This window comes from Protopterus annectens, chromosome 15.part0 (assembly GCF_019279795.1).
Source record: "Protopterus annectens isolate FY-2018-M chromosome 15.part0, PAN1.0, whole genome shotgun sequence".
NCBI classification, from domain to species: domain Eukaryota; kingdom Metazoa; phylum Chordata; order Ceratodontiformes; family Protopteridae; genus Protopterus; species Protopterus annectens.
In genome coordinates, this window is record NC_056749.1 from 280520574 (window position 1) to 280548201 (window position 27628).

A 27628-nucleotide genomic window follows, 5' to 3' on the forward strand; every position below is an offset into this window, starting at 1 on the left:
TGTTTTGCTACCTTATCCTGTGTTTTATGTACAATGCAGTCAATAACTGTAAATCTGAAAGACCCAGATTTATGTTTACATATATGTTTATACAATGCACTGGCTTGTTTGCAGTTCCTGATATCACTCATATGTTCATTTATCCGCATTCTAAGTGGTCTGGAGGTTTGCCCAACATAAAATGCTGGACATGTACAGCTTGCCAGATATATCACCCAAATAGTGCTACAAGTAGCAAAAAGGTTTATATCAAACACATGAGGGGTATTCTGGCTAGTAAAGCTGCTAGTTTTATAAACCTTAGAACAATTACAACAATGACCACAAGGATGACACCCCATCAGTTTATATCCCATCATAGTTCTCTGAACAGAAGATCTATCCTGATTTTGATACATTTTATAATGATTGAACAAGGAACTCAATGGCCGGCCTTTACAAAAGGAAAAATTACACCTGTCACCCACAAATTCCCTAAGTGAATCTTCACCTTGTAATATATCCCAGTGTCTTGAAATAATGTTCATAAAGGAATATGTATTTTTACCATATGTCGTAACTAACCTCACCTTATTACTCTTAGAGGGTTGATCACCCTTATATACAAGCAAATCAGACCTGTTCTGCTGGGAAGCAAACTGACCCGCTCTATAGATGTCACCTACCCTGTAACTCCAATTTCTAAAGTGGTTGGAAAGATCATACTTATATTGGTTGTACACAGAGGAGTCTGAACAAATCCTCCTGATCCTCAGAAATTGGGACTTGGGGATATTCCTGATGACATGCTGGGGGTGGAAGATGGATGCATGTAGTAAAGTATTATATTGTGAAAATTTGTGAAAAACTTCAGTATCCAAGGTGTCATCTGAGGTAGGTTTAACCAAGACATCCAAAAAGGTAATCTCCTTTTGGTGCCATGTTACCTTAAATTGAATCCCCAAATATTATGATTCAAATATTCAAGAAACTCCTCCAAATAAGATGCACACCATCGTCTCCAGATATCAATTTTTACCAAATAAATATTATGACTAACATCATAAATCAGTTGCTCCTCTATGTAGGCCATAAACAGGTCGGCATATATGGGGGCAAAAGATGTCCCCATAACAGTGCCCTGTGCCTGCCATACACATTGTGTCTGAAAATAAAACACAATCTTAGTAAGGACCTGTTCGGCCAAACAAACCAATAAAGTATTAAAACCTGGTCTATACAGTTCAGCACTGTCCAACCAATATTGAAGAGAAGCCAACCCAGCCCAATGAGGGATATTGGTATACAGGGAGATGACATTGAGAGTGCACAGTAACCAATGAGATTCAAGTTGCATATCCGCTATAATCCCCCCAAAATTGGGTAGTGTCTTGTATCCTAGCCCAAATACACGGTAATAAGGGTTTCAAATAGTGCGTAAGAAATTTGGAAATTGGTTCAGTAAGGGAGCCCCGTCCTGACACAATAGGTCTGCCTGGGGGATTATCAAGATTCTTATGAATTTTGGCAAGCAAGTATAAACACTGTTGTTTAGGGTGATCAACCTTCAAATGATGGGCAGTTTCCTTGGAAATAATACCTTCTTCAACTGCCAAATCCAAAAGGCATCAATCTCAACCTTAAAACTGGTTGTGGGATCTATAAGCATTATCTGATAGTATTTTTAATCCAAAATTTGTCTCTGTGCCTCATCATTATATTGTGTCCCATCTTGGACAACTATTGCTCCCCCCTTGTCAGCCGCAGAGATAACAATATCCTTATTTAATCTAAGTTCATTTATGCAAAATCTTTCAGCCCGAGTAACATTGTCCCTGCTTAAATAATCCTTACCCAAATTTCGATGTAAATCTTTGAGCACATTGCCCTGAAATAATGAAACCACCAGAGACATGGGTGGTTTAAACATAGATTTCTGAAATCTAAAAGATCTTTTATCAATCTGATTAGACTCATCCTGAAAAAATAAACGTAAATTTAAATTGCGACAGAAATCAACCACACCCTGTGCAAACTGATGTTCAGGCACAAAGAAACTAGGAACAAAGCTAAGGCCTTTGTTAAGTACTTTTATTTGCATGCCCGACAGACTAACAGAGGAGATATTAAAAACATTGCAAAAAGTTACACCTAAGCCATCACCCTCATCATTCCCGCTAAATTGGGTGGAACCTTTATGCTTCCTCCCCCCTCTCCTGGACTTCGACCTAAAGGGTGGGCCAAACTGTCTTCCGAATTATTCCTCTTGGACCTTGGTGACCTATCCATGTGGGCTTCCTCCCCTTGAGTATTGGAAGAGGTATCCTCAGCTGAGGTGGTATTTTCCCTGTTCCTTCTCTTTAAGATAGATTTAGGTCTTTTGGGTCTGAAATTCCCTGATTTAATATTGGGGGTAGCAAATTTAACATTCTTACGTGTTTCAAAGGGTCTCCCCTTATCAAAATCATCAACATCTCTTTGAAATTTCTTCATTTCTTCATTTTTTTCTCTCTCAAAACATTTTCCAACTCTAAAAAATCTTTACTTAATTGATTCAAACTAGCATTATAACATGAAAGAGTCTGATATTCCTGTACCCCTTTACTCAACTCATCTAAACACAAGACCTGTTGTTGTATAGTTCTCTCATAGTAAGAAACTAAAGCATTAACAAAGCCCATTGAGGCTTGTTGTTGTATAGCAAGCCAATCATCTAGTAATAACTGGTCAACTTGAGGAACAAGTGGCTGAATCTTGACCCTCAGTCCCTGTGGGGATATCTGTTTCTGTTGATATGCCTTGAAAAAACACAAATTCCGCACATTGCTTCTCAAACTCCTCATTTCCTTATTAAGTTTGGAAAATGCCATCTTATGTCGATTGGCCAAATCATCAGTCCCACCCCACACCAAGTTGACCACCCATATTTGTTGAACCCAGGCCAAAACCCCCAAAATCATCAGTATCAGAGGACAATCCCTTTATAATGGATGCTAGGTCCATGGCACATTAGTCTGACCCAAACAGAAAATGGGGACCCAACCAAAAATAAATTCAAAAAAAATTTAGATCTCAATGAAGGTGAACCACCAACAAATATGTTGACCAAGAAGTACCGATGCCAAAGAAATTCTACCAAAAAATCGGAGCCGGATATTCACTCAACTCCAAAGATGGTAAATATAGACATAATCCATATTCCTTAAGCATCAAGCTAAGTGCCCACCAACACCACACACCTATCCCTGCTACAATATATTCCAAAATAAACAATTAACAATGTAGCAAAGAAAGGTGAGGACTGGCACAATATAGCCTTGAATGCCCACTATGTCTTTTCAATTGCCCCAAGGGCTAATTGTTATATGCCACCACCACCGAACCATTATGTCGGCATTCGCCCCAATCACAGAAAATTGCATTGGTCCCAAAATCAACAATGCTATCTGGTGATCCACACCTCTCCAAGAACAAAACCAAAAGAAATTCCCCTGTTTCGCTCAGGCCAGACTGGACACCACAACCACAGCACAAAAAAGATGATCAAAAAATATAATTATATCACAACACCCTAAATCGGCCCCAGAACAGTATGTATCCAACCATTAGCCTGTCCTAAACACTGAGTAATCAAAAAGCATTCAGATAAACATTCCATACACTGCTAACACAAATGTCAGCACATAGAGAATAACATTATGAACTCATGTTCCTAGACATAACCCCAATACAAAAACATGCCCAACATATAGTGCATAGCAAAATGTAATTCTCAATTCAGCATAGTTATAATCGTAAATTAACTGTTAAGAAAAGTCTGTTGGATGCAAAGTAAATTGTCCACCATCCAAAGGATATTGTCCAAACAGTTAGAAAGTTCGGATGTATCTGACCTGTGTCCTAAAAAACTTAATATTTTATCAAAAAGCATAAATTGACTGGATTAGTCAACCCCAAGAGGCATGCTTCACCCATTCCAAACACAATAGCAAATAGAGTCAGAGAGCTTGTAAGTACGCTTTGAACCACAAAATAATGCTGTCCCAAAGTCTGAATGTCCCTCCGATACAGGCACCCTCCTGAATCAGGGAAAAGCAAAAAAATACTAGGATATAGTTACCAACATATGTTACTAAACCATAATCCCAAAGAAGTTGTCCAAAATTCAAACGAACTGTAACAAAGAATAAGTTCCTTCACACTATTCCAACCTCCGACGACTGCTGTGACTGAAAAAAAATCAAAAAACATTTGGACGCTGAAAGCCAGACCAGTGATTCAGTCCCAATGTCCCAAAACCACCATATTGGATTCAAACACCCTTTAAGTTCACAAAAAGAGCACAATAGTTCACAGAAACACGCCCCTGTAAAACGATGGAATAACTCCAATGGACTAGTAAAGGTATAGGAGTAATTCCTTCGAACTGCACAGCAAGCACCAACAACTATGCAGCCGTAACCGCAAAGTTAGTGTTCCGAATGACTGCATCCATATCTTCCCTGCTATCTGCAAAAACAATACTGTCCACAGGCATAAGTAACATAAAGAATCTGTTACAGATCCCCAAATAAGAAAAACGAGTATCCAGGAAAACTGAAAACCCCAATCCAAAAGCCATGTGAGGGAAGAGGCCCACACCGATCAACAGCCAACAGTGAGTGAAAATATGAACCAAACGATACTATGAAAAACCCACAAGTACAACGGCCCAAAAACCTAAATGTCCAAGTCAAAAAAACAGGCCAGCACAATTTGGTGTGTAAAACATGTATTATATTATTTTATATTAAATAATACATAGTGTATTAAAAAATACACCTGCCCAACAAAAACATCAGACCGGTTTCGGCATAACTGCCTTCCTCAGTGAGCAAAATACAAATGAAAAGAATTCCATCCAACAAGGCTATATATATATATATATATACATAGCATTCAATTATCAATTATACAATTATTAAATAAACAGAGGTTTCTTTTTGTGAACTTAAAGGGTGTTTGAATCCAATATGGTGGTTTTGGGACACTGGGACTGAATCACTGGTCTGGTTTTCAGCATCCAAATGGTTTTTGATTTTTTTTCAGTCACAGCAGTCGTCGGAGGTTGGAATAGTGTGAAGGAACTTATTCTTTGTTACAGTTCGTTTGAATTTTGGACAACTTCTTTGGGATTATGGTTTAGTAACATATGTTGTTAACTATATCCTAGTATTTTTTTGCTTTTCCCTGATTCAGGAGGGTGCCTGTATCGGAGGGACATTCAGACTTTGGGACAGCATTATTTTGTGGTTCAAGGTGTACTTACAAGCTCTCTGACTCTATTTGCTATTGTGTTTGGAATGGGTGAAGCATGCCTCTTGGGGATGACTAATCCAGTCAATTTATGCTTTTTGATAAAATATTAAGTTTTTTAGGACACGGGTCAGATACATCCAAACTTTCTAACTGTTTGGACAATATCCTTTGGATGGTGGACAATTTACTTTGTATCCAACAGACTTTCCTTAACAGTTAATTTACGATTATAACTATGCTGAATTGAGAATTACATTTTGCTATGCACTATATGTTGGGCATGTTTTTGTATTGGGGTTATGTCTAGGAACATGAGTTCATAATGTTATTCTCTATGTGCTGACATTTGTGTTAGCAGTGTATGGAATGTTTATCTGAATGCTTTTTGATTACTCAGTGTTTAGGACAGGCTAACGGTTGGATACGTACAGTTCTGGGGCCGATTTAGGGTGTTGTGATATAATTATATTTTTTGATCATCTTTTTTGTGCTGGGGTTGTGGCATCCAGACTGGCCTGAGAGAAATGGGGGAATTTCTTTTGGTTTTGTTTTTGGAGAGGCGTGGATCACCAGATAGCATTGTTGATTTTGGGACCGATGCAATTTTCTGTGATTGGGACGAATGCCGAATAAATGGTTCGGTGGTGTTGGCATATAACAATTAGCCCGTGGGGCAATTGAGAAAACATAGTGGGCATTCAAGGCTATATTGTGCCAGTCCTCACCTTTCTTTGCTACTTTGTTAGTTGTTTATTTTGGAATATATTGTAGCAGGGATAGGTGTGTGGTGTTGGTACGCACTTAGCTTGATGCTTAAGGAATATGGATTATGTCTATATTTACCACCTTTGGAGTTGAGGTGAATATCCGGCTCAGATTTTTTGGTAGAATTTGCTTGGCATTGGTACTTCTTGATCAACATATGTGTTGGTGGTTCACTTTCATTGGGATCTAAATATTTTTTTGAATTTATTTTTGGTTCGGTCCCCATTTTCTGCTTGGGTCAGACTAATGTGCCATGGACCTAGCATCCATTATAAAGGGATTGTCCTCTGATACTGATGATTTGCGGGGTTTTGGCCTGGGTTCAACAAATATGGGTAGTCAACTTGGTGGGGGGGGGGCTAATGATTTGGCCAATCGACATAAGATGGCATTTTCCAAACTTAATAAGGAAATGAGGAGTATGAGAAGCAATGTGTGGAATTTTCATTTTTTCAAGGCATATCAACAGAAACAGATATCCCCACGGGAACTGAGGGTCAAGATTCAGCCATTTGTTCCTCAGGTTGACCAGTTATTACTAGATAGTTGGCTTGCTATACAACAACAAGCCTCAATGGGCTTTGTTAATGCTTTACTTTCTTACTATGAGAGAACTATACAACAACAGGTCTTGTGTGTTTAGATGAGTTGAGTAAAGGGGTACAGGAATATCAGACTCTTTCATGTTATAATGCTAGTTTGAATCAACTAAGTAAAGATTTGTTAGAGTTGGAAAATGTTTTGAGAGAGAAAAAAATGAAGAAATTTCAAAGAGATATTGATGATTTTGATAGGGGGAGACCTTTTGAAACACGTAAGAATGTTAAATTTGCTACCACCAATATTAAATCAGGGAATATTAGACCTAAAAGACCTAAATCTATCTTAAAGAGAAGGAACAGGGAAAATACCACCTCAGCTGAGGATACCTCTTCCAATACTCAAGGGGAGGAGGCCCACATGGATAGGTCACCGAGGTCCAAGAGGAATAATTCGGAAGACAGTTTGGCCCACCCTATAGGTCTAAGTCCAGGAGAGGGGGGAGGAAGCATAAAGGTTCCACCCAATTTAGCAGAAATGATGAGGATGATGGCTCAGGTGTAACTTTTTGCAATGTTTTTAATATCTCCTCTGTTAGTCTGTCGGACATGCAAATAAAAGTACTTAACAAAGGCCTTAGCTTTGTTCCTAGTTTCTTTATGCCTGAACATCAATTTGCACAGGATGTGGTTGATTTCTGTCGCAATTTAAATTTACATTTATTTTTTCAGGATGAGTCTAATCAAATTGATAATAGATCTTTTAGATTTCGGAAATCTATGTTTAAACCACCTATGTCTCCGGTAGTTTCATTATTTCAGGGCAATGTGCTCAAAGATTTACATCGAAATTTGGGTAAGGATTATTTAAGCAGGGACAATGTTACTCGGGCTGAAAGATTTTGCATAGATGAACTTAGATTAAATAAGGATATTGTTATCTCTGTGGCTGACAATGGGGAGCAATAATTGTCTAAGATTGGACACAATATAATGATGAGGCACAGAGACAAATTTTGGATCACAAATACTATCAGATAATGCCTATAGATCCCACAGCCAGTTTTAAGGTTGAGATTGATGCCTTTTTGGATTTGGCAGTTGAAGAAGGTATTATTTCCAAGGAAACTGCCCATCATTTGAAGGTTGATCACCCTAAGCAACAGTGTTTATACTTGCTTCCCAAAATTCATAAGAATCTTGATAATCCCCCAGGCAGACCTATTGTGTCAGGACGGGGATCCCTTACTAAACCGATTTCCGAATTTCTTACGCACTATTTGAAACCCTTATTACCGTGTGTTCGGGCTAGGATACAAGACATTACCCAATTTTTGGGGACTGTAGTGGATATGTAACTTGAATCCCATTGGTTACTGTGCACTCTCGATGTCACCTCCCTGTATACCAATATCCCTCATTGGGCTGGGTTGGCCTCTCTTCAATATTGGTTGGACAGGGCTGAACTGTATAGACCAGGTTTTAATACTTTATTGGTTTGTTTGACCGAACAGGTCCTTACTAAGAATGTGTTTTGTTTTCAGACACAATGTGTATGGCAGACACAGGGCACTGCTATGGGGGCGTCTTTTGCCCCCATATATGCCGACCTGTTTATGGCCTACATAGAGGAGCAACTGATTTATGATGTTACTCATAATATTTATTTGGTAGAAATTGATATCTAGAGACGATACCTTGATGACTGCTGGATGATGTGGAGAGCGGATGCATCTTATTTGGAGGAGTTTGTTGAATATTTGAATCATAATATTTGGGGGATTCAATTTAAGGTAACATGGCACCAAAAGGAGATTACCTTTTTGGATGTCTTGGTTAAACGTACCCCAGATGACACCTTGGAAACTGAAGTTTTTCGCAAATTTCCGCAATATAATACTTTACTACATGCATCCAGCTTCCACCCCCAGCATGTCATCAGCAATATCCCCAAGTCCCAATTTCTGAGGATCAGGAGGATTTGTTCAGACTCCTCTGTGTACAACCAATATAAGTATGATCTTTCCGACCGCTTTAGAAATCAGGGTTACAGGGTAGGTGACATCTGTAGACTGGGTCAGTTTGCTTCTTAGCAGAACAGGTCTGATTTGCTTGTATATAAGGGTGATCAACCCTCTAGGAGTAATAAGGTCAGGTTAGTTATGACATATGGTAAAAATACATATTCCTTTATGAACATTATTTCAAGACACTGGGCTATATTACAAGATGAAGATTTACTTAGGGAATTTGTGGGTGACAGGTGTAATTATTCCTTTCATAAAGGCCTTCTATTGAGTTCCTTGTTCAATCATTATCAAAGGTATCAAAATCAGGATAAATCTTCTGTTCAGCGAACTATGATGGGAGATAAACTGATGGGGTGTCATCCTTGTGGTCATTGTTGTAATTGTTCTAAGGTTTATAAAACTAGCAGCTTTACTAGCCAGAATACCCCTCATGTGCTTGATATAAACTTTTTTGCTACTTGTAGCACTAATTGGGTGATATATCTGGCAAGCTGTACATGTCCAGCATTTTATGTTGGACAAACCTCCAGACCACTTAGAATGCGGATAAATGAACATATGAGTGATATCAGGAACTGCAAACAAGCCAGTGCATTGTATAAACATATATGTAAACATAAATCTGGGTCTTTCAGAGTTACAGTTATTGACTGCATTGTACATAAAACACAGGATAAGGTAGCAAAACATGAGATATTAAATGTAAAGGAAAAGAAATGGATTGTCAATCTCTGTGGATTATTGCCACCGAGCCTGAATGATCATTTTAAAAAATCCATGTTTATTTAATAATTGTATAATTGATAACTGAATGCTATGTATATATATATATATATATATATATATATATATATATATATATATATATATAGCCTTGTTGGAGGGAATTCTTGTCATTTGTATTTTGCTCACTGAGGAAGGCAGTTATGCCGAAACCGGTCTGATGTTTTTGTTGGGCATGTGTATTTTTCAATACACCATGTATTATTTAATATAAAATAATACAATACATGTTTTACACACCGAATTGTGCTGGCCTGTTTTTTTGACTTGGACATTTAGGTTTTTGGGCCGTTGCACTAGCCGTACTTGCGGGTTTTTCATAGTATCGTTTATTTCTCCCCAGTTGCCATAACCACTGTTCAAAACACTCGGTGTGCATACTGTTTTATGCTTTACTTCTAAAATGATTACAGATATTTGGTTTTAATTTACAACTTTTATTTCAAATTTTAGGGCCTCAGGGCCAATAGCCTAGTAACCTCCTATTTTATAGCACAAACACTGATAGACATTTGCTAAACTTAAACAAAGCAATAGTCTTACAATGAAAACAGACTTAGCATTAAAACTTCTCTACCTTTGAAACTCGCATTCACTGAAACAGCATTGAAACCCACATTCAAAGAAAATGCACCTGGCCAGTGGCAAGTTAAGTCTACCTTTGGACTGTTTTCAAATCATAGGCACCTTGCACATATTTCAGAACCATGCATAACTGCTTTGATTCACCTTCCTGATTGTATTAGTTATAATATATAATAATTGAATTATATCCCTTGTTAATACAGCACCACTTAGAGAGAGTATTTTATAGTTTAGAACATTTTTTCCAGTAAGCAATGAAACAAAACATATGAACCAATAATGACAAATTGCCCAATTCAGAACATTTCAACCATAAAAGGCCACTTAAACATCTATCATTATAATCCACCAATATGAGTCAATATGCACAATCTCTGCAGAAGTAAAAGTCATCTGAATAATTTCACATTAAAGAGATCGGAAACTAATTGAGAGGTTGTTGCTAGAAAACAGCTTTATATTTCAATGTTTCATCTACAAATTCAATGCCTGCCGCCCTTAAACAATAAATTGCCTATGTTACATTTAAAAAAATGTTAAGGTTGTATATTGCAATAGGAATAAGTGGCAAGCAGAAACATAGGTTCATAGTTACTAGGCATCTCATCCAAAGGAGGACATTCTCAGGACTGTAGCACTCCACCCCCTTAAAATACAAATGTACATGCGGTGGGAGTAGAACCTACAGCACTCTACATCAAGATGCAAGTATGCTACCTGCTGTGCTACTAAGACTGTTTTGAAATTCTACACCACAATAGTGATACCATTTGCTAAACAACACAGTTGCACATTTTAAGCAGACTTAGCATGAGCAGTAGTAAACTTCTCCTCTCTTGAAGCTCACAATTCCTTGAAAATAAATTCCACCTGCTAACTCTAAATAGGGCATTTCACTCTCTCACACACACACACACACACACACACACACACACCTCAGCCTCTGTGAAACTGTGCAGTTGAGAGGTATGACACACACACATACATCCCTCTACCTCCTTAGAAAGTGGATAGAACAAAATTGTTGCATTAATATGCATTTTCTGAGGATATGAAGTCTAAAACTCAACTTCAGTCTTCAATGAGTTGCCAGAAAAAACACAATTTTATGAGAAACAATCTGAAAATATGAGGCAAAAATCTGGATAATTGTGAGAGATGACCCGACTCCCCATACACCCCTCCCTCCCTCCCTCTTAAACACACACACACACACACACACACACACACACACACACACACACACACACACACACACACACACACTGAGTAAATGGAATCTCTGCATGGAGATTAATCCAAACACAATGGACCTTAGGAAAACGGAGCACTTCTGCCTACACATAAACTAAAACAGCAGTGCATAAACCACCAACCCAGCATAAGCCTGCATAGAGATTAACACACACACCTTAGTAAACGGAGTCTGCATAGAGATGAATCCAAAAACAACAGAGCACTTCTGCCTGCATATAAACTAAAACAGCACAGCACAAGCCAAGACTGGACATTGACAACAGCTTGTTCCTTAGTTATTCATGTTTACAATAACACGTTGCTTACATAAAGGGCTGTAAATATGTAAGTAGGGCTGTTAAAGCCTGTTAAATATAAGAAAAACACTTACACTTCATCCACATTAAATGGAGCAAAAAAAAAGATTACATTATTTCATAACTATTCCGACGTAATAACAAGGATATGAGTAGAGATCAGAAAATGGTGACGGTCTTTGCATCATTCTGCAAAAGGAAACATCCCAACAATCACAAAACCATATATTCAGCATTTCGGTCTAAATATGAGCATTGCTGTGACATATCCATATGTCAGCAAGAATCTGTTACAGACTGAAATTAAAAAGTAAACTTTCACCTACGTTTTAAGTTGGTACTGACTATATCAAACACTACTTTACTCTTTTAAGTTTCTCTTCGCAAGACATGACAATCAACCCCACGCCATCTTGACGCTGTCCCCATAGCAACATAAATTAAGAACAACAGGAGCTTCAGACATTTTAGTCTACATTTTTGAAGGTAGTATGAGCATAGCTCTCAACCTTCCATCTCCAAAATGAGGAAAATTAGGCATCATAATGTAGAACACAAACTAAGATGTTACTAACAACTTCAGCTAGGAAGGTCATAGGATGGTTAAATATGCTGTTTTTACTTATAAACAAGATATTTTAATTAATATGATTTATTTCTTTTTACAATGGGTATCAGCTAAAAGAATTGCTAATACTGAATGTGTAACAGACCCTTTTCGGTGTGAAACTTCGAGGACCATGAACGTTTTAAGACCCCACATAAGGTACGTTTCTTGTGATGAGTACGAGTTTGGAGTGACAAACATCTTTTATAAACATTTGTGTATGTAAAACATTCAGGTGACGTGCGAATTTCCTATAGCCTGTTAACTGTTCATAAATATCAGTTTTGGTAATCTCCAAGTGTAGTACCTCGCAGTTAGTTCTGCGCAGCTTTGGGCGTGGCCTAACTGATTGGCAGGAGAAAAATGAGTTTGAGAGGCAGCCATGCAAATTTCCATAGTCTTGATACTGTGTATAGTACGTCAATCACTACACAAAGTCCAAAAGAGTAAATAAAAATAATAATGCTCCCAAAACAAAAGTAATAAGCGAAACCGGCATTAATCGCTAAAATAATAATGCAAATTTCCACATTCTGCATACTGTGTAAATGACTACATCACAAAATAAGTAAATAGCTAACAGACAAACAAAGTCCAAAAGAATGAAATGCTGACTGTAAAAATAAACGGCATGGTTTGTGTGTTGCATATTCATATGGATTCTGTCATTATTACATTGTGATTACATCTAACTATTTTTTCATGAATTCAATAAACGGTACAGTTCAACTAAATCTTTGTATGCATTGGTATAATTTGAGTACACCAACCTACTCAGACTGCATCTTTGCGACTATTAAAGTCTGTTAAAATCTAAAGTTTTGTGACTATTACAGTCTGTGAATAGTTCATGTTTTAGTTGTGTGAATAGACTTAAAAACACAGTATGATTCAACTAAACAACTACATAGTTGTATGCTTTGAATATTCATACCGATGCTGCCTTGCCACGGCAGTGGCGATGTGAATATTCATGCGGGTGTGAGGTCCGTGCGGCTGGAGGCGTGTTTGGGGCAGGATTTGCTACTGCGCATCCTGCAAGGTACTACACTTGGTGATTACCTCATATGGATTCTGTCATTATTACGTTGTGATTACATCTAACTATTTTTTCATGAATTCAATAAACGGTACAATTCAACGAAATCTTTGTGTGCATTGGTATAATTGGAGTACTCCAAACTATTCAGACTGCATCTTTGCGACTATTAAAGTTTGTTAAAATCTAAAGTTTTGTGACTATAACAGTCTGTGAATAGTTCATGTTTTAATTGTGTGAATAGACTTAAAAACACAGTATGATTCAACTGAACAACTACATAGTTGTATGCTTTGAATATTCATACAGATGCTGCCTTGCCACGGCAGTGGCAATGTAAATATTCATGTGGATGCGAGGTCCGTGCGGCTGGAGGCGTGTTTGGGGCGGGATTTGCTACTGTGCATCCTGCGACGTACTACACTTAGTGATTACCCCAGTTTTAAGTATAGTGTGTATATAAACAAATAAACAAAATGGAGCACTTCTCTGGCAGAAAAATCCTTACTTCAGCCTGCAGAGATAGAAACAGAGCCTCTGCTGTATATAAATAAACAAAATGGAGCACTTCTCTGGCAGAAAAATTCTTACCTCATCCTGCATATAAACAAAAATGGCAGTGCATAAATGGATCACTGTGACTCCTGCAACCTCCGCACACTTTTGTGTTTGAATTTACGTTAGCATGCAATGCACGCATGCATGGGCCCTATAGGTTTTACAGCTGTAAAAAGGGGGGGGGCTCCCTCCCCCTTGCTCTGTGGTTCTGGTGCCTATGGATGCAAAGGGTGTTCATAAAGAGGAAAGCCCTTTAAAAAACAAAACAAAAAAAAAAACAAAAAAAAAATGTTTTTTTTAAATTAAAATAAAATTAATTTCTCGTTCAGCCAGTTCCGGGAGGGTGGGGTGCAAGTGCACCCCCTTGCACCTGCCTGCGGTCGCTCTTGTCCTTATGTCTGGCAGGAGTCATATAAAGAGGATTTGAAATGTATTCTGGGAAGAAGGAAGGAAAACAAGAAAATAAGATCATCTTACCAAGGCAGGCCCCATCATCCACCATTTTGACAGAAACAAATTAAAATTGTAAAAGAAGCACTTGGAGTGATTTTGAGGCATTAAGCTCAAAAACAAAGCTACAATGAATAAAATATGATTTTTTGAGTTCCTTTAACACTGAATGTGTGACAGACCCTATATGGAACCTTGAGGAACATGAACTTTTTTAAACCCCATAATAATAGGCACTTAAGAGGCATGTATAACTCTACACCACTTATTAAAATTATACCCCAACACTCGTAAAATTGTTGCTTAAAAATATCGTGCAGCAAATGGCAGACAACACGTGATGATATCGCGTGGCAAATGGCTGACCGCTTTCTTTTCCCGCTAGACAAGCGATCGCTAAGTCCTCCACAACCCCTCCTATTTCCCCGCCCTATGATGTATGTCGTGACGTCCGCGAGGTCCCCTTTACCACGGGAATCTAGCAACGGCTGTAAAGAAAGCTACTGGAAACGGAGAATTGACTTATGGGTGACGGATACAAATCATGTAGGCCACTTAAAAATGTCAGAATACAAACGATATCGTAGAAGATATTCAAAAGACTAAGTAAATATGACTGTTGGATAAAACAGCGACTCAACTGGCTTATAGAAGACTGTTCTTTTGTGAAAGTCAGTCTCCTAAAACGATTAACAGCTTAAGCTGTTTTAAGTTTTTTTACCTTTGTAGACCTAGGTAAGCGAGGTTTTCATTTTTCATCAGTTTATACCTACGAATGTTAGCTTTGCGGACCGAGTGCTCGAGTTCCACAGCTAAAATTATCCCGGGCCTGGGTTTCCTTTTGGAGTGGGTTAATTCTAGAAGGGCTTTTGCAAGCTTTTTTTCCCCAAGAAGTATAATTCAGTTGTCACGTATATCTCTAGATTTGGTTTCCAAAAGTTACGTACTAGAATAATACGAATATGCGTTTTCTGCGCGTGGGCCAGCGGTGTTTTGACCTATAAACTCGTAACGGTGTCCACAAGTCTTGATTGCATTGGTTTGCTTCCTTTTCGTATCTCACATTCTGCCCAGTTATTACACCTCACAGTCTAAACGTTTTTTAATGCATATTTGGAACTACTGCGTATTGAAATACAGTACTGGGATGTTCTAGACTTTTTCTCTCCTCGAGTTTTGTCACACAGTCTGACAGCTTGCCGAACGTTGGGTCAGATGTTTTGACATATGCTAGACGCTATTGCTGATACAGAAATGATGCAGTACTGGGATAATGTAGATGTGTGTTGTGCTTTGTTTATCCTACTACACATTATTACATCTTGACACACTGTCATGTGAATTGACATCTGTAGTTGGGTAGGTGTGCTGAAACCACTTCTGCACATGAAGATGAAGCAGTACTGATATGTAGGGACACTTTTTTTTTTTTTTTTGTTTAAGGGGGAGGCTGTTACATTTTTATATTATCCAGAGTTCTTATTGTTTGAGTACCACTTACTACCCTTACTCATTTGCAAAGTACTGAAAATTGTAGTCGCCAAATAATGTTGCATAACTTCTTAATTTTCAGGAAAATATATGATATTGTAAGGCTTTGTTTTCAAATAAACATTTGTTTTCCCATGTTGACACATTGCTGTACTTTTTAAGCATTTCAAGTCATAAAAGTAGAAAAAAAAACAAAGTAGTTGATTTCTGGCTTCCTCAGTTTTTTTAAATGTTTTGGAGTGCTTTGAGAAGGTTTTTAAAAATGTTTTGATAAGCACCCTATAACATGCATAGGTTAACATTTACCGTTTTCCACTTTCTGAATCTGGATTGGAATGACATTGCATACAGTAGTAGTTTATTTCTATTTGTTCAGGAAATTCTGACTGGGGGGTTCAACAAAGGCCTGGGGAGAAAAGACCCCACATAAAAACAGTGTGCATTAATACAAGCAATAAGTCACACAGGATAGCAGTTGCAGTACAGAGACAGAAACAAAAACCTTTCAACAAAGTACATGAATGTAATTTTATATCCAGCAGTATTGGGCTGAATCTACATTATTATAAGTTGCATTACAATATAGTAATTGATATTTGTGAATAATAAAATTGGGAAGTTTTGATTTGATGCCCAAGATTAAGGTGAGGTGGAAAGAAAGTACTGCAGATAGGTTAAATGAGAGCTACAGCAGGTAATTAGTACTTGGATAAACTTTTTTTAAGAGTGTGAAATGTACTGGGAGGTCTTGCATGAAGGTATTATCCTAGGGTTGAGTATGACCATAGCCAGGAGTTATTTAGGTACTATATAAGGTGATCTTGGAAAACCTTTAATTTTTCAGCTTACTGTGTGTAGTGGTAGGGGGTTCCAAAGTTTGGTGATATAGCAGGAGTAGAGTGGGTCACCAACAGTATTGTTAGATTTAGTGGTCAGTACAAGTGTAGTGCTGTCTTTGTTGTAGGTGAAGGTTAAATGGGAATTGAATTGGGAAGCAATGCTGTCTTGGTGAGGGTGTGTTGGGTAGGCCAGGATAAAGGAGTTTTAGTGGAGGCCCAGAAGTGCTTTGGAATGCTCTTGTATTTCATGTTGGAGCAGTTTGTAGTTTGATATTTTCAAGTAAGGCTCTAAGGTGTTTGAAACTTTGATTTTTAAGTCTAGCCGGCTAATCTGATTTAGCAAGAAGCATTATAAAAATCCAGCATGTCAGTTGTGGAGATACACCTGTAATTTTCAGTTATGTAACAAAATGAGAACTATTTCCGTTTGTACCGTACCCTGAATCGGTTCATCCTTCATATTATACATTTTTTTTGTAACTCTCCTATCTGAAATTCCGGTTGTACTTTTTGTTTATATCTAGATTGTCCCACTTCCCTGCAATTGCCCTTTCAGTTGCTTTTTTTTTTTTTTTTTTTTTTTTTTTTAATAAATTGTAACTCTATGGTGTCACTTCTACTTGATTAGGTCGTTGTAGAATTACCCGTAGAGTCTTTGTTTTATCTTTCTGTTTCTCTCAAGTCATCTTCCCAGCTATTTTCTTCCAGCCCTTTGGTGATTTTGAGAGCTTCAGAGCTTTTTTCCTGGTAATCTGAAATTTTCTTGCACGACTAGCTGGGTATGTACAAGTCTGACAAGTTCCATTGTTCAGTTAAATTAATGACTCAGTTAAATTCAGTCACTTAATTTGGCTTACCTTCAGTAGTATTCTAGACTATTCCAAGGGACGTCCAGTTATTTCATTAAATTGTGTGGTGTTCTGAAAAATTCAGAGTACCACTTTTCACAAATGCCTCTGAATTTTGCCCTTTTGTTTCTAATTCTGGGTGTAAAGGGTGAAAATTATGCTCCTACCATACAGTAGTGGGATGCCTCATTTTTATGGTGCTTTGGTAATAACTTGTTACAAAATGTGCTCTACTCTTACAGCACAACTCAGGAGACTTCCAGAAATTGATTTTGTTTCATGTGTGCCATTACTTTAGAACTTTTAAGATGGTGTAGAAACATTATAGACTGTATAAAATCTAACTGTTTGTACTTGCCATTAGATATGAACCTGCGCTTTCTTGTAATCAGATTATATTGCTCAAGTCATTCAGAATAAAGTAGGATTACAGTTATAAAGGAATAGATGTATATTGCAGTTTAGGCTTGGAGAAGTACTGTTAAGTATATCTCATTTGTGAAAGAGCAATCCATACCATTTTCTCACGTTCATGTATGTAATAGTCATTTTCACCAGAGTGGTTCTTAATTTAGACATTGTAAAATGTTTTAGTTGTATTTTTACCAGAAGGGTTACTTTTTAGATGGGTTATTCTAAATACTGTAGTGTTTTCATACATTCACAGTTGTTTCTGTTTGCTTACCTAGTGGATAGACATGCTTCCCTATGAAGGGGATAGGCTGTCTTACTGTTTCCTGGTTTTTATTTTCTGAGATTGGTTTCTATTGAGAGGGTGACCCCTCACTTCTCTGTGGAGGCATGTTGCTTGGTTACCTCCTGTGGGTGTATCCTAATGGTACTTGTGAAGTTTCTGATGCCTGTTGGCTCTCATCTGGCTTATGCACAGCAGTGTCTTGGTACACACCGGATTTTTTAATGCCTATGTCTAATTTTGAAGCCTTATGTATTCATGATCGCCATCCTGATAAGAATATAGTTGCAGTTTTAATTGTTGCTATGTTCTTTGCTTGTCATTGCTACTCTTGAATTACTTTTAACCACCCAAATATGGCATGAGGGCACCAAATGTTGATAATGAGGTAACTATATCTTTTTAAGGAACGCAGACTTAGTGACTGTATTAGTTGACATACCATTAATCGTGGATGTGACAGGCTGTGTGTCTGTCATCCAAAAACTGTATTGGGTGCCTCTTCCTGAACTGGCTAATGTGTGACCTTGGTCTTGCTAAGCCAGTGTTCACATTTCCTTTTGCAGCCATTGTTCTGTACTTTGCACTGTAAATGAATGTGCTAAATTTCCTTGGCATTAGGGTTTACATTTTTAATCTAAATTGTATGGTTGTAGCCTGCAGCCTTATTGTCTTGTTGATGTCATCTTTTGGACTTAAGACTTCCATCATCTGGAGTTTAGTTGTTATCTTGATCTTCCTTGGATGTAGCTGTATACTGGCTTTGTCTATTCATGATGCTATACTTTTATGTCAGTAGTGTGAGCGTAAAGTTGACATAATGTGCAGTGACCGGCATATCCACTGAAATGAGTTCCATTTAAGTTTATATGTATTCTGTACAGAGGTTTTACCAGTAGAAAGAAAAAAAGTTGAAGGATCTGGACTTTGACTTCAGTGCTTGGATTGGATATGAAAAATGGCAGGGTTAAACATTTGCTGATCATTAACTGTCACATTTCTACTATAGAGCTGATGTGAAGCACTGCTACTTCCGCCTTTTCTGTTTCAGAATAATGTTCATTTTGTTGGAGGGGTAGCGTAGGCCTTTTAAATAGTAAATAACTGTTTTAAGAATGCCAGACTGTGTTGTTGCCTCAGCATGACTATGTGAATATGTATTCAAATTGTTGTTGTTATTATTTATAATTGCTGCTCACGGGTTACCATACCACTTGTTTCTGTTAAAGAACTGCACATAGTGACTGCAATAGCATTTTTAATGTACTTTCCCTTGTTTGAAATTCAAGTAGTGGGTAGGTTTTCTGTTTTAATTAGAATTTGATAGTGTATGATTCCCATATAAAAAAAATGTGGGGTTAAGGGGATACAGCCACCCTTTGCAAACTTTTTTTTATGGAAAATACAGATAATGCAGCTTGTATAGTACTTGTATCAAGATGGATCTGGTACTGATGTATATGGCCTATACAACATGAAAATAATCAAGTTTTTTCTTAATAGTTGCTTTGGGGGGGGGGGTACTTTTCAAACTTTTTTTCTCATCCTCCTGATCTTGTCCAATGGGCCACCTCCCCCAATCCAGCTGACTCGTACTTTGCTCTCTCTGGGCACATTCTGCACTGGGCAGAGTCTCATGGCCCTTCATTCCCTGCCTGGAGGGCCTAAATCCTTTCCTTCTGCTGAGAGGTGACGTGGGTGGTAGCAGCTGGTTCCAACACACTCCCCTCTATAGTCATGTAGCTCCAAATTCTCTGCATCAGCTGTCTTGAGCTTCACTAATTGCTGCCTTCCATAAGACTGCTGAGGATCAGATGCTTTCCTTTCATGTGCAGCACCCAGAGCACCCTTTGTCACCCAAGCAGTGAGCCTGAGCCACATCCCTCTTCTAGAATGGATGAACTTAACAACTGCTTCTTATTCCCATCCTTCTTGTCCTGTGCAAGTAATTTGAACATGGGTCATCTGTCTGCACCACAGGGGATGAGTCGTGCATTGTTTTCCCTAAAGTACTTTAGGCATAGTAGGAACTTCAGTTAGTCAGGGTTTTTCCTTCAGTCACAGACTTCATTAGTGACTTACAGGAGCTCACTGCCGAAACTGCCTTTATGGACTGTTTGTCTTGTGTATGTTTTGCTTTAGTTTCCTATATGTGCTTATTCTTGTGTATGTGGGATATGTACATCTATGTGTGTTGTGTAAAATTTAACTTTGATGGAGATAATAGTATGTACATCTGAATATATGTATACACGTGTGTAAGTGTTTGTACTAGAAGGAGAATATTTGCAACAAATGTATTTGCTTGTCCATCTACTGTTGAAGATGGTACTAAAGGTTGCTCTGATGCTATAAAGTCTTGCATTTTGTGACAACAGCAATTGTCACAACTCCATGGCATTTTTTATACTGTTCTTGGTATTTCCTGTTCAGAGCACACTTATTTTTTAGTGGTATGGAACATTATACTACTTGAAGACCTTTGATTCATTATGCACACTGTTATCAGTGTTTCTTTATATGTTTTGAAATCTAGTAAAATGTTGCTAAAACACTGAACAGAGAAGAGTGGTGAGGGTTAGTGTCATGCATGAATGTCTAGACCTAAATGTTTTTATGAGGTCAGTAACCAGAAGAGAGAGAGAGTTTGATAACTGGAGTAGGCCATTTCTCGCTTTTCTGTAGAAGTAAGATGGTTTTTATTCTTTGAAATATAGTTCTGTGGACTGCTTGTATCTTTTATTTGGAATATTTTGTGCAAATCTGGAGTTCTCCCTTTTAAGATGGGTTTACTGAAGACAGAACAGTGGTGCAGTGTACAGAGAGAGAGGGGGGAGAAGCGTGGGGTGACCACCAAAAGTGATGATACTGTACTTGTAATTACAGAGGTAAAGGTGATGCAAGATAACTGAGGTGTGTAATGCATGAGTTTGTACGGTTGAGGAGTTTTCTTAACATTTAACAACCAGCTGAGCTGTCCGGTGCATCGCTTTTCTCCACACAGTGCTTTTGTGGTTATTAGTTTTGTTTGCACTGTTTGTTCCTTTGCCGTTTTTAACATTTGTGACAGTTAAAGAAATGTCCGATTCTGATATTGGTTTCAAGAATTCTAAGTGATATTTGAAGGGGTAAATATGAAATTGCTAGTGTGTTTGCAGTCTTTTAAAGAATTTTTAACTTTGCAGTTCTCAAATACTTGAAGATTTAAACTAAAAGATGAGCCATTTTTTTAGCCTTTGCTATAAGGAGACTTTGATATTTTGTCCATTTTTAGGTAGATGCTTGATTCATTTTGGCATTTATTTCAAACTTTAACCAGCTAAGTGTCTAGGCACAAGTACCTCTTTAGGGTGATCAAGGAGCACTGTTCGGTTCTGTAAGTGACTTTGAAGAGTCACACACTGATAAGTGGAGACTGAAGAAATCACATGATTACGGAGTGAAGCTGGTTAACAGTTTATAGCCTTAAACATAGATTATGGTTCAATGCATAACATTGCTGCCTCAGAGTGCTTGGTTATCCAGTTTGATTTCCTAACAGGGGTAGCTTTGTCTTCCATTCCCTATAGGTTTTTGTTGGTTGGGTTGGCTTTCACCCACATCATAAAGCATTCTGGTATGTAAGTAGATGGGTGACTGGTTGGAGAAGTGTGTGCCCCCCCCCCCCATGTATCTTGATGGATTAGCTTTTTGTCAGGAAACTGCTTCTGTTATTTTAAGAGTGCCTGACTAGGTACCATATCCCTTGCGAGCCTGAGTAGTAGTGTGAGCATCCGAAATTGCTAGCTAGGGATCTATTTCCCATAGATATATGCATTTCTAAGGGGCTATCACTGAGTATCTAAGAAATTAATGTTACATTGTAACTTGGTTCTGGGATTTGAGAACCACTGTGGATGTAGCTTTCTGGCTGAGAAACTTAAAAACACACGCATATAATTTAACAGAAAAACTGCTAAATTTGCTTATGGTAATTAACAGTAATTTTTAAATCTGTTACAAAGCTGTAAAGGGAAAGCCAGAGAGCTGCAGGTCTCAAAACTGCTAGCATAGAATAAAATATTTGTCTGTAAACTTAGCAATTTCTGCAAAGTAATATTAAATAGCTTTGCTATGAAATCAAAAGTTTAAAAACTGGTAGTTTAGGTAAATACTGTTTTGTATTTGTGGAATGCTTGGAGAATGCTTGTGGCTTTACATTTATGGTTATCTATTTTAAAGGCACATTTTTTTGTTAATTTGTGTTTTTATGGAGAATACATTTTTATCTTTGTGCTTTTGTCTGCTGCTAATGCCCTTTCTTGTGCTCCTGGTGGCCCAGTCCAGGTGTGATTTTAAAAACCGCAAGATCCTTTTCCTCCATGTTTGCTGTTAGTTCAGTTTCCCCTTCTCAGCTGATGCTTCACACCTGGGTTGTTGTGGCCCAAGTGCAGTGCATTGCATTTGTTTGCATTGGGTCTCAACTGACATCTTTGTATCCCTCCATTGATGCAGCTCTGTGATCAACAGTGAGGCTAATTTGTTGTCTGTCTTGTCAGGTATGTCTGAACAAACGTATAAATCGTGGACCCAGGACTAATCCCCTACAGTACTTCACTTTCCTAATTCCTGGCACTGACCTTGCTCCCACAACCCTGTCTCCTACCATGCAGCTCTTTATTTCCTCAGTTTTATTTTTTTTCTTCAGTTTTTTTTTTGTCCTCTTCCTGTGTGGGATTTAGTCAAGAGGTACTCCCTTGTCAAGTTCACCTCTAACGAAGTCAAAGTTAGGTCTGGGTTTAATAACTGTCATTTCTGGTTGTTGGCTTGTTGATTTGCTGTCCTGCAGATTTCTGAAATACAACAAAGGTGCTAGACTTGTATTAAGACTGTCCATGATTTCCCCTGTTACACTTGCTGAGTTATTTTTTTTTTCCTAGATCCCTCACTTTGTACACAGATACTGCACTTCTGTCTTCTAGTTTGGCATTTTGGAGTAGCCAGTGATCTGTTTGAGGATCTCTATCAAGAGGTCTGCCAAAATGTTGGCCTGAATTATGAGGATTGTGAGATGTAGTCTGTCTGGTCTTTGATCTTGATTCTGTCTGAACTTTCACCCTGTCTCTTCTGATGAATGCTCACTTTTTTTTTCTCGTTTCAGTGTCAGTCCCAGTGTGGCACCATTCCCTTGCTTTCTTTGTAACAACTTAAGCAGATGAGTTATTTAGTACCTCCTGTTTTTTCCAAGTATTCTATGGTCTCCATCCTGCCTTTGCTCAGCCTGACTAATTCTGTCATTTGCTTCCTTCGTTTTGCTGTGTCCCTGAAAAAAGGCTTTGAAAGCAGAGTGGTTGAGATGTATGGCAAACTCGTAGCATTTGCTCAGCCTGACTAATTCTGTCATTTGCTTCCTTCGTTTTGCTGTGTCCCTGAAAAAAGGCTTTGAAAGCAGAGTGGTTGAGATGTATGGCAAACTCGTAGCAGGGGGCTATCAAAAATAATAGCAGGGGATCCGAAATCGTAACATTCAACATGTGCTTGTGTTTCAATTCAAGCCCATGGGTTGATAGTGAGAATTTGTAAATTTCCTCCTCTTGGAGGATATAAACTAATGAAATGTTTCTTGTTGTGCTGATGTACATCTACATCAGTGTACCAGAAAAATGTTTCCTTTCTTTGCTGTGACAAATTACACATTCCCACTCCATATAGTACAAAGCAGCCAAGTGGTCTCTACCACCCTTATTTCAGTAGACATACACATGCTTGCAAATTTTGCTGCTGAATTATTTGCATAAACTAATCTCATTTTTTTCTAAGACATACTTTACATTTGGAATTAATCATGGTGCACTGTTTTATACCCACTGCTCATTTTCTGTAACAGCTCTCAACTTTTTATAGCAAGAATCGGGGACAAAGCTAAAAATCCAAATTCTTAGATTTTAAACCTTGCTCAGCATAGAAAGTTGCTAAGATTTGCATTAGCGCGCATTTTCTGAAGGAAATTAAGTCTGAGCAAAGAACTGTGAAACTCTAGCAGTATTGACTGATTATTTTATTTTCTGATAAATCAGTGAGTATTACAAAGGATTAAACAAGGCCAAAATTTGAGTAAAAATTGGGGTGTGTCTTTTTTTACGTGTGTGTGTATATGTGTGTGTGTGTGTATATATATATATATATATATAACATATACATACACACACAGTTTAACAGCTTTGCTCAAGTATTTCGGACAAAGCCAAAATAATGGTAACTCGGGAAGATGGGCAGTTATTAAATATTACTGTAACTCAAGAGCCACAGATTTTGCATCAGCATGCCTCTTCAGAACAGAGAGGTATGAACCTGTCTAGCTTTAACAACTAACTGTACATCTTAATGATTTACAGTAACAAATATTTTAAGAGGACCCTGCAAAAATGAGTCAGAAACAGGAATAGTTGAGAAGTATACTATAACTGACAAGAAATAACCCCCCCCCCCCATTCATCTGTCCCCAAATGATATAACTGGTAGGTGTCTTGTGCTGTTGTAAATCTTCACTCCGTTTACATGGGCAGTAGGAGAATGACCGCAATTCACCAGCAACTCGCTGAACTCTTAACTGAGCGATACTCTAGGGCTTAAAATCTGGTCTGCTATTTTCCCCTTTGCTTGCAGCTAGGTCCAGGAGAATGTTCTTTCATTGGCTGTGAAATGTAGCCAATAGGTCTTGTTTTAAAAGCCAAAAGTTATGCTGTCCTCATAATGTGGAGTGGTTGAGAGGTATGACCCTTGTGTCCTACATGAACCTTTTGTTCCTTCCTGTGTTTGCTGCTCTTAACAATCATTAGGACTGCTGTATGAGACAGTTTTACCAGACTAGCAGGCATTCTTGTCTGTCCTTGTCACACATTTTCCTTTCTCCAGCAATGTTGGTATGAGGAAATCCATCCTCTTCAGCAGTAGGACTAATGTTTTTGATAGTCAATCAGTTTGGCATCTGAAACTTTCACAGGCTACTAGCTCTTCACCTTTTGCCCATAATGCTCTGCTGAAGAGGCTTTGTAGATCTCAGGAATGCCATGATAAAAAGGAACAGAAAAAAATGGAACAATGAAGTCCTTTAAACCATGTTGGTAAGATTTCAGGGAGACAGAAGTTGGCTGTGTTGTGGCCTGACCAGCTTATTCATTTCTAATGTTTTAAGTGTACATGGTTCATAATTTATGAGCAGGTCCATCTTGTCCATGATAGAACACTCGAGTGCTTGGCTTATCCTGCTTGGTCACTTTCATACCTGTGATAACCGAGTTCCCTAAAGGAAGTCTTTGATCTAGAGAATGTCTTGTATTCATTATCGCTATCACCAGCTGTCGTTTCCTCACGTTTTGTATGTCAGCATGACAAAATCACCTATGTGATTTTAATATTTACACCACTAGGTGGTTAGTGTCTTCAGTGAATACCATGTTTCTGTTGTAGAAATATATAAGGACGATTTTTGAAAATTGTCTGAGAAGTGGCCACTGGCTTAGTTGAAATTAATTGTAGACATTGGAGACAAATGAGTACTGTGCTCTTCATTAGAGGTTTTAATGAGATCAGGCAATCATTTTCTCATAAAATTTGGAGCTCCTTTATTGTTGGAAAAAGAACACTTTACAACTGTAAAGCTTTCCTTTAAAGATTTGGTTTTATCTGTATAAAGTCTGAGCTTTCACTGGACAGCCGTGCAAAGCAGTAAATATCTGTTGGAGGGGGTTTTCCTTTTTTTTTTTTTTTTTTTATGTGGTAGCAAGATCAGTTAACCAAATGGAAAGTAAATAAATTCTAGTCAGTTTGTGCACTGTCAAGCACATTGCAGCACACTACAACATACTGTATCAGCAGCTGCACAAATACAGTAGTGCAGTTACGAGAAACTGTGTGCTGGGTAGTATTTAAGCATTAAAAGTTTGGATGCGTCTGCATAAGAATGCATGAAAAATAATGCAGCGGATATACAAGAGGCACTGGACGAAACAAAACCATCTGAGAAGATGTAGCAAACTGTTAGGACATTTTTAGTACTCTTGCTCTTATTTCTAAAGAAAGTAAGCCATAAGTCTGCTGGCAAAAGTTGTTATAAAGTGTGATGATGGACAGACTAGTATCCAGCTGTAGTTTATTCCCGATAACTTACATTGAGTAGAAGTATTTTTTCAGATTGGCCAAGCATGACAATCCAATCTTTACTTTTCTTAGTATCCCCATCCTGTATTGCACCACCCTGCAGTTCTGTACAGATGTTAGTTTAACTGCTTAAGATGTTCTTCGGATGGCCACAGACTGATTTTAAATTGGTTATTTGTTGTGGTTGTGATTTCTAAACCTATAGGGAAATTTATATTCTTGGGTTTAGCTGGAGACTTTGTTGGTGTTTCTTCATGGTGCTTTGGGCACCATGGAGCAGAGTTTGAAATGATCCTGTGTGGTGGCGGGGGCACCAAAAGTGCGTAACCTGTTTTAAAGAAGTCCTATTCATTTCAGGTGTGATGTGTTCAGAACTTTTCTATTTATTTACTTTGCGTCTCCAGTTAAGTATGAGACATGTTGAAGCTGTATCTGCTTAAGCAGTCTATCATATAAGCCTTCTGTGTCTTCATTCAGAAATCCTTGGGTTTGGACTAGACTTGTCAGTTTCTACTTCAGTCCTGAAAAGCACTCTGTAATGGAACCTTTAATGTAAAGAAAAAAAAAACAAAATCTTTCATTTCCTGCTCTGTACCAGAGGTGCATAGTAAACTGATGAAGATTCATGTTTAAAAAGTTTTTGCTTGGTCTGTTTTGCTAGTGTCACAGTTGGGGAGAAGTCTGCATTCCATATTATAAGTCAGACACTTTCTCCCATTGGATTGTGGCTGTTGTCTGTTTTAAATGAAGTAGAAATTACTGTTGAACCCTAAATGTTGAGATAACAGGTGCTGAGGCTTGGCACACTCCTGCTGTTGCTGACTTGGGAAGTTTGATGCAGATTTTGAAATTGATTTGCATCCCCAACAAATGCACCTTGGCTACTTTTCTAGATGCAATAGGATAGTCTTTGTAGATGACCATTCTGTTTTATACTTAAGTGGCCAACCTGAACAGGCTATGATTCGGATGCTGGAGCACAGCCTTTGGTCAGTCACTACAATGTCGGCACCATTTGCTTTGATGCTTATGTCTTGTGTCTTCAGTGTCTGGTTTCTGTTCAGACCCATATTCTGAGCATTACCTTTGGTGCCAAAGCTTTACTATCTATTTCAGTTCCTGTGTTTTTGGCACTGGTATTTGCCATGTTATTGATGACTAGGGCCTTGTCCTGTGTATATTGGGATGATTCTGTTGTCAGCCCTTGTTTTTTCATTGAGCCAACACATGGGTACTTCAGCTTGCCCCATCAGCGCACCTTGGGTCAGAGCTTTGGTCCAGTAGATTTTCATTGATGGAGTTCATAGGCCTCTCAATTTCTTGTTTATGCCAGCAACATTCAAGACCTGCAGCAGTTGCCTGCCAGTGTTAATTTTCCTTTTATTCATCTTTTCCAAGTATGTAAGAAGCCCACTGTAGGAGGAAACTTGT

The 27628-nt window shown here is 38.1% G+C and overlaps 1 protein-coding gene across 1 annotated transcript in view; it reads left to right on the top strand.

Annotated features, from left to right (window-relative positions):
- Positions 1–14622: 14622 nt before the first annotated feature.
- The window catches only part of LOC122789643 (A-kinase anchor protein 17B-like), a 699729-nt gene continuing 686723 nt past the window's right edge, over positions 14623–27628 (top strand). The window contains exon 1 of the mRNA XM_044057053.1: positions 14623–14921. The gene's annotated coding sequence lies outside the window, so the exon portion shown is untranslated. The remainder of the gene's footprint in view (positions 14922–27628) is intronic.